At 51.4% G+C, this 11943-nt stretch overlaps 1 long non-coding RNA gene across 1 annotated transcript; it reads left to right on the top strand.

Moving 5' to 3' along the window:
* The first annotated feature begins 4001 nt into the window (after positions 1-4001).
* On the top strand, positions 4002-8412 carry LOC123350629. The gene is made up of 6 exons (XR_006573781.1): positions 4002-4075; positions 4899-5049; positions 5775-5811; positions 5994-6835; positions 7225-7362; positions 7790-8412. It is a non-coding gene; the product is annotated as an uncharacterized LOC123350629 (long non-coding RNA).
* The last annotated feature ends 3531 nt before the right edge of the window (positions 8413-11943 follow it).

The following is an 11943-nucleotide window of genomic DNA, read 5'->3' as shown; positions in this document are numbered from 1 at the left end:
AGATGAACTTTCCATAATAGTTCAGTAGTCCTAGAAACGAGTGCAGCTGGCTTACATTTCGAGGTGGGGGAGCCTCCACAATAGCTTTAACTTTTGCAGGGGCCTTATGAAGACCTGCAGAATCAATGGTGTGTCCCAAATATTCAACAGAGGGCTTGAAGAATTCACACTTGTCTTTGCGAGCTCGTAGGCCATACTCTTCCAGTCTTTGTAGGGTAGCCTCTAAATTCTTTAAGTAATCCTCTTCATTTCTTCTAGTGACCAGGATATCATCCAGATAGCTCTGAACTCCTGACAAGCCACACAAGAGCTCGTCCATAGCCCTCTGGAACAGGGCGGGAGCAGATGTTATTCCGAAGGATAGGCGACAGTATCGATAAAGCCCCTTATGAGTCACAATAGTCAACAGCTCTTGGGACTTTTCATCGACGTGCATCTGTAAATATGCTTGACTCAGATCAATCTTACTGAACTTTTGTCCCCCAGCCAGGCCTGCGAAGAGGTCATCGATGCGGGGAAGCGGGTATTGCTCTGCACACAACACTGGGTTGACAGTGACTTTAAAATCACCGCAAATCCGGAGAGAGCCATCTTTCTTCACTATTGGAGTGATAGGATTGGCCCATGAGCTAGGGTAACTGGTATTAGGACTCCATTGGTGACCAGGCGCTCCAGGTCTGCTTCAACTTTTGGCCTGATGGCATATGGCACAGTTCGGGCTTTTAGATATTTTGGTGGACTGTCAGGTTTAATGTTCAGTGTCACAGTGATTCCCTTCATACTTCCCAAATCATCTCCAAAAACAGCAGCATGTTTCCTTAGTATAGGGGTTAGACTGGTTTCTTCTTTAGTCATCCGGTGCACTTCTGCCCAGTTCAGTTGAATCTTCCCAAGCAAAGACCTACCCATTAAGGCTGGGTAGTTACCTCTCACCACAAACAGTGGCAATTTAGCTGCCTGTCCATTGAGGTCCACCTTAACATCAATAGTGCCCAACAGGGGCACAGCTTCTCCTGTATACGTCTTCAGAACAGTTTTTGTTGCCTTAAGCGGAAGATGCTGTAGCTTTTCTTTATACACAGTCTCGGAGACCAGCGAGACGGCTGCACCGGTGTCCAGTTCCATGCGTATAGGTTTGCCATCCAACAACGGGGTTACCCAGTATTCATGTGAGCCCACTGCCAAAGACAAAACATGCAGTGGCACTTCCTCTTGCGCTGAGGTGTCACCTTGATCATCCTGGGTCTGCTCTAGGGTATGCAAGGTTCCTCTTTTTGTCGGCCAGACCACAGGCCTCTTTTTCTTTTGTTTACAGACACACTCAATGTGTCTCTTTTTGCCACAGTGTCGACACACCAGGTCCTTACACCAGCATTCTGATGCCTGGTGATCCGGCTTACCACAGCGGTAACATTCTTGACTCCACTACCAACTGGAAAGGAAAGAGGGGGACCTCATGTGGCAACGTGCTGTGAGTGGAGAGTTGGTCTGTGAATGCTGGGGAGACCATATTTTAATATTCAAAAAACAGGACACTCCAGGGGAAGCGAAGCCCCATCCTGCCACCATCCACTCCCTCCGACTGCCCCCCACAGACACCCCAACCCATCCAACCCCCCCGCTCCCTGTTCCCTGATCACCCCCTCCAAGGACTCCTGCCCCTAACTGCCCCCCAGGACCCCACCGCCTCTCTAAACACCCCTGGTCCTTGTCCCCTGATTGCCCCCTCCTGGGACCCCTGCCCCTAACTGCCCCTCAGGACCCCACCCCCTGTCTAAGCCTCCCTTCTCCTTGTCCCCAACTGCCCTCTTCTGAGACCCCCCCAACTTTTCCCCAGGACCCCACCCCCTACCTGTCCCCTGACAAACCCTGGGACTCTCATTCCTATCCAACCGCTGCCTGTCCACTGACTGCCCCCCAAACCTCTGCCCCATCCAACCCCCCCTGCTCACTGTCCCTTGACTGTGCTCCCGGAACCCCCTAACCCTTCTCCAATCCCCCAGCCCCCTTACCGTGCCACTCAGACCAGTGTGTCTGGCTCCGCGCAGCTCCAGACACTCTGATGCATACATGCTGCCGTGCTCCCCCGCAGAGCCCACAGCCCCCTCTCCCCCTCACACACACACACACCCAACACCTGCCTTCCAGATTTGAACACCTCAAAATTCAGGAGTGCTCAAGCTCAATTTGGGCAGCTGTTACTTCATTTCTCCCAAATCAAATATACTGATCCACTGTAACTTGCTGTAGAAAAAGTAGGATAAAATTGAGCAAGAAATGCTTCCCAGTGGTTATTAGGACTGGAATTGGTATTTTTAACAGCCATTGCCTTTTTGTTTATTTGTTTGTTTGTTTGTTTATTTGTTTGTTTGTTTGTTTGTTTGTTTGTTTAAAAGGAAGACAGACAGTGATATTGCATTGGCAAATTCCTCATAGAAAGAAAGAGTGGAACAAAAGAATAATAAAGGCAGCTCAACTTTTCTTCATTTATGGAGGACAGTCTTATAATATGCATCCAGATATCCTCCAATCACACAAGCTGAAAATTGTTCCACTTTACTGCAGCTCTGTAACCATTTGGGAACCAATCCTGTCTGTGTTTTGTGTACATCCAAAATTCCTGCAGAATGACCTGCCCTGGGAGCGAGTTACCAGTGACCCTGGGCTGTGGCAGAAGGAGGGTGCAGGTGTGTGGGGGGAGAGCCCAGGGCTGGGGCCGCAGGAGGTGTGGGGGGGCACTGATGGAGGGGAAGGGGAGTAGCCCAGGGCTGGGGCAGCAGCGAGGTGGGGGGAGGACACTTGTGGGGGGGAAAGAGGGAAGCCCAGCGCTGGGGCAGCAGAGGGTGTGGGGGGGGGCCCAGGGATGGGGCAGCAGGGGGGCATGGGGGGAGCCCAGGGCTGAGACGAGGGGCAGCCAACATTTTTTTCACTTGGGGTGGCAAAAAGCCTAGAGCCGGCCCTGCATGTGAGAGGCCATGATGTGCCTTTTGAGTCTTGCCAGGGCTCCTGGAGAATCCTTCTAATTGTCCCCTGACAGGTGTAGCCCCATGTCCCATAACTGACGGGTGATCCCTCTTCTTGCAGGTTCTGCACAATTGCTATTTACAGAGCCTGGACACCATGGTCAGGGGCCCGCTGACAGAGACACCCACCTTGGACAAGCAGCAGCACCTTTTGGAGGTGAGTAGAATGGGACGGTCTGGGGTGGAATTTCCACTTAGCTCCGTGGGAGGGCTGCAAAGGAGAGACTAGAAGAATCATGTTTCCATTGTGTCCTCCCAGCTTGGACCCAGCCGGCCACACTTTCCCAGAACTGTCAGTGCAGCGGGGAGGAGCTGGGACTGTCAGCCAGAGCTCTGCACGGTTGCATTAAGCACTAACAGTGAGCACCAGGCCTGGCTGGGGACTGAGAGACTGAAACACTTTTGAGATGTAGGATATGGGCCTCTGAGAAAAGTCACTGGCTCCTCTCATCAGAGAGGCAAGAGAGCTGTGGTGTCAGAACGGGCTCCAGGACACCGAACGCCTGGGCTACAGAAACATGGCCAGGGTGGGAGAGGTAAGGACTCTCCACCAGTGCATTGCAGCAGCTCAGGTGTGGAGCTGTCTCCCCCTGCAGTGAGTGTGTCATGGACATAGGGCAAGAGCCTGCTACATCTTTCCAATAGAGTATGTGAGGATCATGGGAATGTCCGTGGGGTGAGGAGTGGGAATGAACCAGATCTTAAAGACCCCTAACCTCGAGCAGGTGGGCTCCAGGAGCTATAACTGCCTGCAGCCTCTTACTGAAGGGGGTTCCTTGGTCCATGGGACCCCAAAGGTTGGCTGCCCCGGGACTTAAATCCACCTTCTGAGACACTAGAGGGATTTGGAGCCTGCTTCTGGACGATTGCAAGGGCTCTGGTGCTGTTGGTTTTAAGTCTTTGGAGAGATTTTCATAGAAGACCAAAGAAGAACTTTCCTCCAGGTGGCGCTTCTGGCCATACACGACCACCCCCAGCTCTGTGTCAGCCAGGCTGGGCTGGTGCTCACACATTCCATTCTGGGGGAAGCCAGCCAGCTGATAGGGGATGAGGTAACCAAAGAGGGATCAACTGGTGAGGGACCCCCGGGGCCTTTCACCTCCAGGCCATTGAAAATCACTCCCATCCCATCCCCATCCACTGCCCAGGGAGCAAGGAGAGGATGAACCCAGGCAGGTGCCATTGGTCGGTGCCAGCTTGTCTCCTGAGCAGCTCAAAGCAGGGCAGACCCAGCTCTCCAGCAGGGCTATTTCCTAACAGGCATCACATCAACACGACACAGCGCCATTGCTCATGCTAGGGGCTGCAAACTCCCCTAGCCACCTCTGTGAGCCTTGCATACCCCTCCGGGCCTCAGGCCGGTTCCTAGAGCCCTGGTATCATGTTATCCCAGCCACCACCTGCTCTGGGAGAACTGGAGAACTCAGTCAGCAGAGGCTGTTTAATTTCCCCATTCACCAGAGCCACTGCCCATGGCATCACGTTAAGGATGGGGAGGTTCCCTTGGGGAAAAGTGTCCACTTCCTCTCACCCCACGGCACTACTGCCCAAAGCCTCCCAACCCCTCAGCTGGAGGGGGCAAGGGTGGCTGAGGCAATTGTGGGGAGCAGACCTGAATCCCCAACTGGGTTGGGAGGTAGAACAGCTCTCAGGGGGACTGAGAGGAGTGGGGGCAGGAGTTCATTCCACAATGGTGGGAGAGGGGTTGGAAGTCACTAGAGAAGAGACAAGATTTAGTCTCTGGGGTTGGGTGGGGGAATCCGTCTCCCAGACATGAGAAGGGGTGGGGAGGAAATTTTGCTGGCTCCTGGTGCCATTAATATCCTTCATTCTCATGGGTGTCTGAGTCTCTGATTGATCATTGTTCCCTTGCAGCAGGAGGACATTACAGCCAAGGTCATGGCCCATTTATTTAACATTAGGTGCTTGCACCAGGTGCTCAAAGCACTGCAGGGATTGTGCTCCGTGGGACAGCCTTGAAGGGCCTCCCCTTCGCCTGACCAGAAGCTCCCACTCTCTGCCGCAGGTACTGCTCTGTCTCACTGTGCCTGGGGGGAAAGGGCTGTGGGGAGCGGCCATATAGCCCACAGCACTGAGAGAAACCAAGGACAAGCACCTCACTCTCAGCACCCTGCCCCACCCTGACCCCTGGAGCTAGGGACAGGCTAGATACTGGTTCAGAGGAATCAGGCTGTCCAGGCTATGGGGCAGGCCCAGGAATGAGAGCATCCACAGAACCAGGGGTTATGCTCAATAGCCATTGCAGTCTGGGACCTGTGGCCTGACATGGAGCCCCTCCCGTGTCATCACTGCTCAGACCTTCCCATCGCCCGTGTCACCCCTGACGCAGTGAATGTCTGACCATCCCCCTACTGGGTCCCAATCCACCCACCTGGTATCTGAACCCTTCCCAGCCAAGAATGAAACTCCCGCTTACCACTCTGGGGCAGGGAAGGATCCTCCTCATTTGGCAGGTGGTCACTGAGACGCAGAGGAAGGGCTGTGGTCCTGGTCACACAATCCTGAGTGTAGATCTGGGAAGTGAACTGGGTCCCAGCCTAGAGCCTTTCCCCCAGGGGCACCTTCGCTTTCTGCCCTTTATTCTTCCCTCCGGCTATGGGGTCTGTGAATGTGAAATGAAAAGGGAAGGTGATGGTATCCTGGCACATAGCCTGGATGGGAGCTCCCCTTGGCTTGGACCCCAGGGTCAGAGACATCTTTGTCATCCTGCTGTCCTTCTTTTATTTGTAGGAAGGGATTCCCACAATGAGAGGTCGCTAGGGCTCCAGTAAGTCATCCTCGTTCCCACCCACATGTACCACCCTGCCCTGCCCTGCCCTCCGATTTCTGTGCTGTTGACTCTGGGTTGATTCTTGGCTCTGGTCTCTGGCTATGATGTTGATGTGACCCTTCTTGGCTCCAGATTTTAGTTATGAACCCTGGCTCAATATTCTCCTTGCCTTTCTCTAGCTTCGCTCCAGTCCCTCCACCCACCCGCTCCAGCATTGCCTCCTCCTCCTGATCATCCCCAACTCCTCAGATTTTGACTACCCAGATTTGACCTTCAGCCTGTATCTGGACTTTGGCTTGGCATGGACTTGGCTGATCTTTGGTCTGACCACCCAGCTTCAACCTCTGGCCTGGACTTGGACACTGGCTCTGGTTCTGCCTGGACATACTCAACCATTCTTGACTTCGACACCCGGCAGTAGTATAAGGGCCCTACCATCAATCAAATCCTAACCCCGCTCCATGACCACTTAGTCGTTCCCTCCTGTCACCGGAAGTCCTGCCCTATGAGGGTATTACTTCCGGGTTCAAGGCAGCCACATGACCAGAAGCAAGGTGTGTCGTGTAACCCTGATAAGAACTCCTCCCACCACACTATACCAATCAGGATGGGGTTAGTCCTGAAAGGACTACCCCAAGAGGAGATTTGACAAATCAGGGCGATTTCCGGGGCAGGGGGGTAACCCGCCCAGAAGTGGGTCTTGTGACCCCTCTAAGAACTCCTCCCATTGCCCTCTACCAATTAGGATTGTTTTTGCCCCGCTAGGACCACCCCAAGAGGAGATTGTGGCCAATCAGGGCGAGTTCCATGGCAGGGTGACCCATCCAGAAGTGAGCAGTATGACCCCACTAAGAACTCCTCCCAAGGCTGAGATCATCCCTCATCCCTGGATTCCAGACCTGGGATACAGCTGTCATTCTCTGTGTGGTGTCCTTATTTTATTGCTAGGAAAAAGATCCCCAAAGGCGATATAAGGATCCAGGACTCTAATGTCTGCAAGAAGCTTCAGCCACCTTCACAGGTAGAAGTCACTGTCTTTCCTACAATGCCACTAGAGCCCTTTTTGCTCTCCAGGTCTGCTCCCTCCAGCAGGACAGAGACACCCCTTAACTCCCCGAGTCCTGATTTCCTAAAATTCAAGGAGTTGAGGGTTTGCATTGCCCCCACTCCCACCATCAGAGACTTTTCCTATGGGAATCTCCCTAGAGCAGGGGATAAATCTGTTCTTCCATTAGAACCAGTCTGCTCAGTAAATCCGCCCACTCTGACCTCATCTTATCGGCTTTGTTTATCTGAGATTAGTGGTATCTTTGAAAAACCCCTGGCGTGTTTGGGTGTGAGGTGGAGCAGGGGACACAGGAGCTCCAGCAGATTCCCCTGAAGAACAACACCCTGTCTTTCTCTGGTCAGGTTATAGCTTGCTGTCCATTGTGGAGGTGAAAACTGGATGGGAGCTGCCGGATTGATCTTGATTTGCCATGTCTTTGTGTGGATGAAGGACCTACATCTCAGGGATGGCCAGCTAGGCTAAACAACCTACACTGAGAGGTAAGTAAAATCATGGCCACATGTAAACATCACAGGAATTGGTGGGGATTGAACCAGGGTCCTTCAGCACAAGCCCTTCTCACTCAATATCAACAAATCCAGCTCCACTCACTAGACCACACCCTTTTCCAGAGCCACAGAACTCAGGAGCCCTGATTCTCAGACCCAGGCCCCACATCAAAAGGCCAAACCTCCTCCCATTATGGGTGCTATAGAAGAGACCATTGGCAAAAAAAAACAAACCCTCTTCATTCCCCCTCTCAGGGACTGCAGCCATGAGTGACAAGTGAATGAGCAGAGATCTCCCCTGTGGGAACCAAAAGGGCTGCGCCTTTGGGGTTTCACAGGGAAGGCCTCTGGCAGCCATTGACAGAGTGTTCCTGTGAGGAGATTTTCTGTCTCTAACAAAGGGTTTCTGTTCCCCCAGATCTCAGCCGCTCAGCAGAATGTGGGAGAGCCGAGTGCTGATGGACTAGAGGGGTCCCAGGAGTCGCTGTGCAGCAGATTACAGTGTCTGCAGTCACCATGGGCAAAATCCAGTGCTCCAGACAACCCAGGCTGCTTCCCTGGATTGCAAAGGGGACTCTGGCTTGTGGAATCAGTTACTGGTGCCTGTTTCCACAACTGGGATGTTTTCATGAGGCTACTCAATGGTCCATGAAGCGCCATGCAAGTAAGGAGAGAATGGACATTAGAGAGCGAGGCTGGGACCTCTGCAGAGCTGCTGCAGTCAAGCATCCACAGCCAGAAGAGAGACGATGGGAAACGCGCTTCGATGGCTGGCCACAGACGCAGCAGCTGTCTCATAAAGCTCTGCTCATGCTCTAGACAACAGAGGCAGGACAAAGAGCCACACAGTGAGAGCCTGGGTTGCAATTAGCAATATGTGTTTTTTTCAGTTGATTATGCTGTCCTGACCGTCTATTTCCTGCAATGTGCACATCCAGCCTCCCCGGCTGACCTCAATGGAAGTTAGGTTCTCCATGCCCACAGGACAGTCCCTGACATGCAGCAGTGGCCAAGTCACAATGCAATTGCAACAGGGCAATGGGAGCATGTCACCAGTCCATCCTGCACCCAGGCTGGGGAGTTGAATGCTGGGCTCTCACTCTGGCAGGGGGTCGTGGGGCAGGAAGGACTGTGAGGCAGAGAGTGTGCGGCCCTCACACCAAAGCAGGGTCGGGAGGGTAGAAATCTGGGGCACAGAGAGGTGGGTTAAAGCGGCTTAGCCGCCCCTCCATGCAAGAGAGTCCACAGAGCTGCCAGCCATGGCCTCCCTCCCTTCTCTCCCCAGCGAGAAGAGCCTCTGCCCTGGAAAACCTGCAGCCCACTCTCCGAGGAGCATGCCATGTGCAAGCTGGCCCCGCTTGCACCACACTGACAGCACAGCTCAGACCCAGCGGGGGGTCTTACACCCCCCTCCACCCCCCAAACTGCTCCACTCTCCTTCTGGCTGCTGTTGTGCAATCTACTACAAGACAGAGGAGGAGCTAGTACTGTAATAATGTACCTACCAACACAGCAATCTGTACAATGAGTGATTCACAACAAAGGACTTCACATGGCAGGAGTCAGAGAGCAATTGGGACTTCCCCAGTTTTCTAAATGGCAGGAGACAGGAGTGGGAGAGCAATTCACTGGGAGCGTGGTTCTTATTACCACCTCCTCTCTATAGTCTGCGATCTAATCAAAGGACTTCCCTAAGTTAGCTTTGTATATGGCAGGAGAGCAATTCATTGGGAGCCTAGTTCTTATCTACGTCCTCCCTACAGTCTGCAATCTGCAGCCTGCGTCTATTTTTAGGCACCAGCTTTTCAGCGCCCCCCAGATCTCGGCGCCCTAGGCGGCTGCCTAACTTGCCTAGTGCTTCCACCGGCCCTGCTTGCATCCACATGGCTGCACACTCTGGCTTAGGCAAACAAAGGTTCACCAAGCTATAGCTTGTGGCTAATACTTGTTGCTTGACATTTATATTCCATCACATCCCTACAAACCTACATGACAGTAAACACACCTGCAAATTCAAAGGTGATCCTGATGCTGTGGTCAGTTCTCATCATTTGACAGTGCATCTCATAATATACACTGTTTTTCTTAAAGCCCAACTGCTGATGTGCTGGGATTACGTGAGAATCTTGGGTTTTGTTGAAATTCGTACATTTCTAGCCCTCCTGGTTGTGAAGAACACCTGGAAAACCTGACCTCCAAAAGGTCAAACACTAGAAGTCAAATAGATACAAACAAAATGCATAATTAAAAAAAAATTACAAATTCTTAAGGCAACCTTCGGATTTGAAGGTGGATTTTTGTACACTTTGGGTTGGCAATGGGATCACTAAACAGAGCTGAGAGGACCTGGGAGCTGAGCTGTCGATATAAAGAATCAGGAGGTAGGAATACAGAGTTTGGGTATTTTTCCCAATTTTATTTGGAATAAACTTTTTTTTCCAAAAGGAAAACAGGCAGCATTTGCCCTAAGAATATTCCAGTGTCCTATAGCACTTGGGGTCACTGTGCATTGTCCAGCTGTGGTCCCAGAGAAGGTCCCCCAATTCCTTGCTGCACGGCCCCTTTGGAGGTTCTGTGATGCAGCTGTGCACTGACGAGTCCTGCATTTCAGCAAGTGGAGCATTAACGACATCTGTCCCGCTGCAGAGCGATGGTCGCGTATGTCGGTGTCTCTTCTCTCTGGGGCCGTGGATGCTTTAAGATAAACACAGTAATGTTACTTTTCTGCTAAGCCAGCCTAAAGCCAGAGAAATGAAGCCAGAAAATGTCCATCTGACAGGACTGCTGAACATACGTCAGGAGCAGTTCTAACGGGAATCTAGGCTGGGAAACACCAATGGCCCCGCTTCCTACATCAACCCCTCAGAGGCAGGCAGCTCAGATTTCCCCTCCCCAGCCTTAGTCTGGCCCTTTTCTGCCCCACAGACATCTGGGGTTTGCCCTGACACCTGCAGCAGAGGAGCCCTTCTCCCTCTCTCCATGGCCGCTGCCCCATCGAGGTAGTGCCAGGTTCTCTCTGTGATGGGCTGTTATTATAGATTCATAGACTTTAAGGTCAGAAGGGACCACCATGATTATCTAGTCTGACCTCCTGCACATCGTAGGCCACAGAACCTCACCCACCCACTCCTGCAAAAGACCCCTAACTTCTCGCTGAGTCACTGGAGTCCTCAAATCATGATTTAAAGACTTCAAGTTACAGAGATTCCACAATTATTACACTATTTTAAACCTGCAAGTGACCAGTGCCCCATGCTGCAGAGGAAAACAACAACACCCCATGGTCTCTGCCAATCTGATATGGGGAAAAATTCCTTTCCAACCCCAAATATGTCACTCAGTTGTATCTTGAGCATGTGGGCACAACCCACCAGCCAGACACCTGGCAATTAATACTCTGTAGTAAGTCAGAGCCTGATCTATCTAGTGTCCCATCACCGACCGTTGGGAGATATTTGCTGCTAGCAGTTGCAGATTGACTACATGAGATTGTAGGCAGTCTCATCATACTATCCCCCACATAAATTTATCAAGCCAGTTTGTTTTTTTACCCCAATTGCTCCTCTTGGGAGGCTGTTCCAGAAATTCACTGCTCTGATGGTTAGAAACTTTCATCTAATTTCAAACCTAACCTTGTTGATGGCCAGTTTATATCTATTTGTTATTGTGTCCACATTTGCTACACATAAATAATTCCTCTCCCTCCCTGGCATTTATCCCTCTGTTGTATCTCCCCTCAGCCTTTGTTTTGTTAGGCTAAACAAGCCAAGTTCTCCATTCCTCAGATCATCCTAGTAACCCTCCTCTGCACCTGTTCCAGTCTGAATTCATCTTACTTAAACATGAGAGATCAGAACTGCACCCAGCATTCCAGATGAGGTCTCACCAGTGCCTTGTATAATGGTAATAACACTTCCCTGTCCCTGCTGGCAATACCTCATCTGATGGCATCCTAGGACTGCATTAGCCTTTTTCATGGTTTATCTTATCTGAAATAAGGATTCATGTGTGCTGCAGACAGTGTAGTTTTTTTTCCTGTCCAGTTTGGTATCTTAATGATTGATGTTATTAATGGTAATATTTATAATGGTTCCAAGCACTTTATTATTTTATTGTTATGTTGGAGATTGGCAGCTTCCAACAAGCGTGTTTTTGATTTATGGGCAATCGCAGTACCTTGCTGAAACTGTTGGCTGTGATAACAACCTTCTATTCAAGCTAAATAAGGGAACCATTAAATGCCACTTTATTTGGTTTCAGCTGAAGCAATGGAAAACCACCACCCAGGGAGTAGACTGCAGAAAAGTCTGGGCATGGCAGAGCCATGTGGTCAGGGTTCCTCAGGGTCAGGCTGTGTGAGAAAAGCAGCAGAAACATCTCAGAAGCAACCAGAGTAAGCAACAAGAAAGCCAGATACAGCCAGAGGAGAACTTGGAGCAGGACCCTGAAAGCTGAGAGAGAGAGAGAGCTTTTGGGCAGAGTGCTGGCTGGAAAGAGGCTTGAATCTGGGATCAAAGAAAGTGCCTCCTGTTGTTTGGTTCCTGTTGTGTTCAGGGAAACAGGACTTTTTAG

This window comes from Mauremys mutica, chromosome 15 (assembly GCF_020497125.1).
Source record: "Mauremys mutica isolate MM-2020 ecotype Southern chromosome 15, ASM2049712v1, whole genome shotgun sequence".
Taxonomy (NCBI): domain Eukaryota; kingdom Metazoa; phylum Chordata; order Testudines; family Geoemydidae; genus Mauremys; species Mauremys mutica.
Note: the sequence above shows the minus strand (reverse complement) of the source record. Positions and strands in the feature narration are given on the sequence as shown.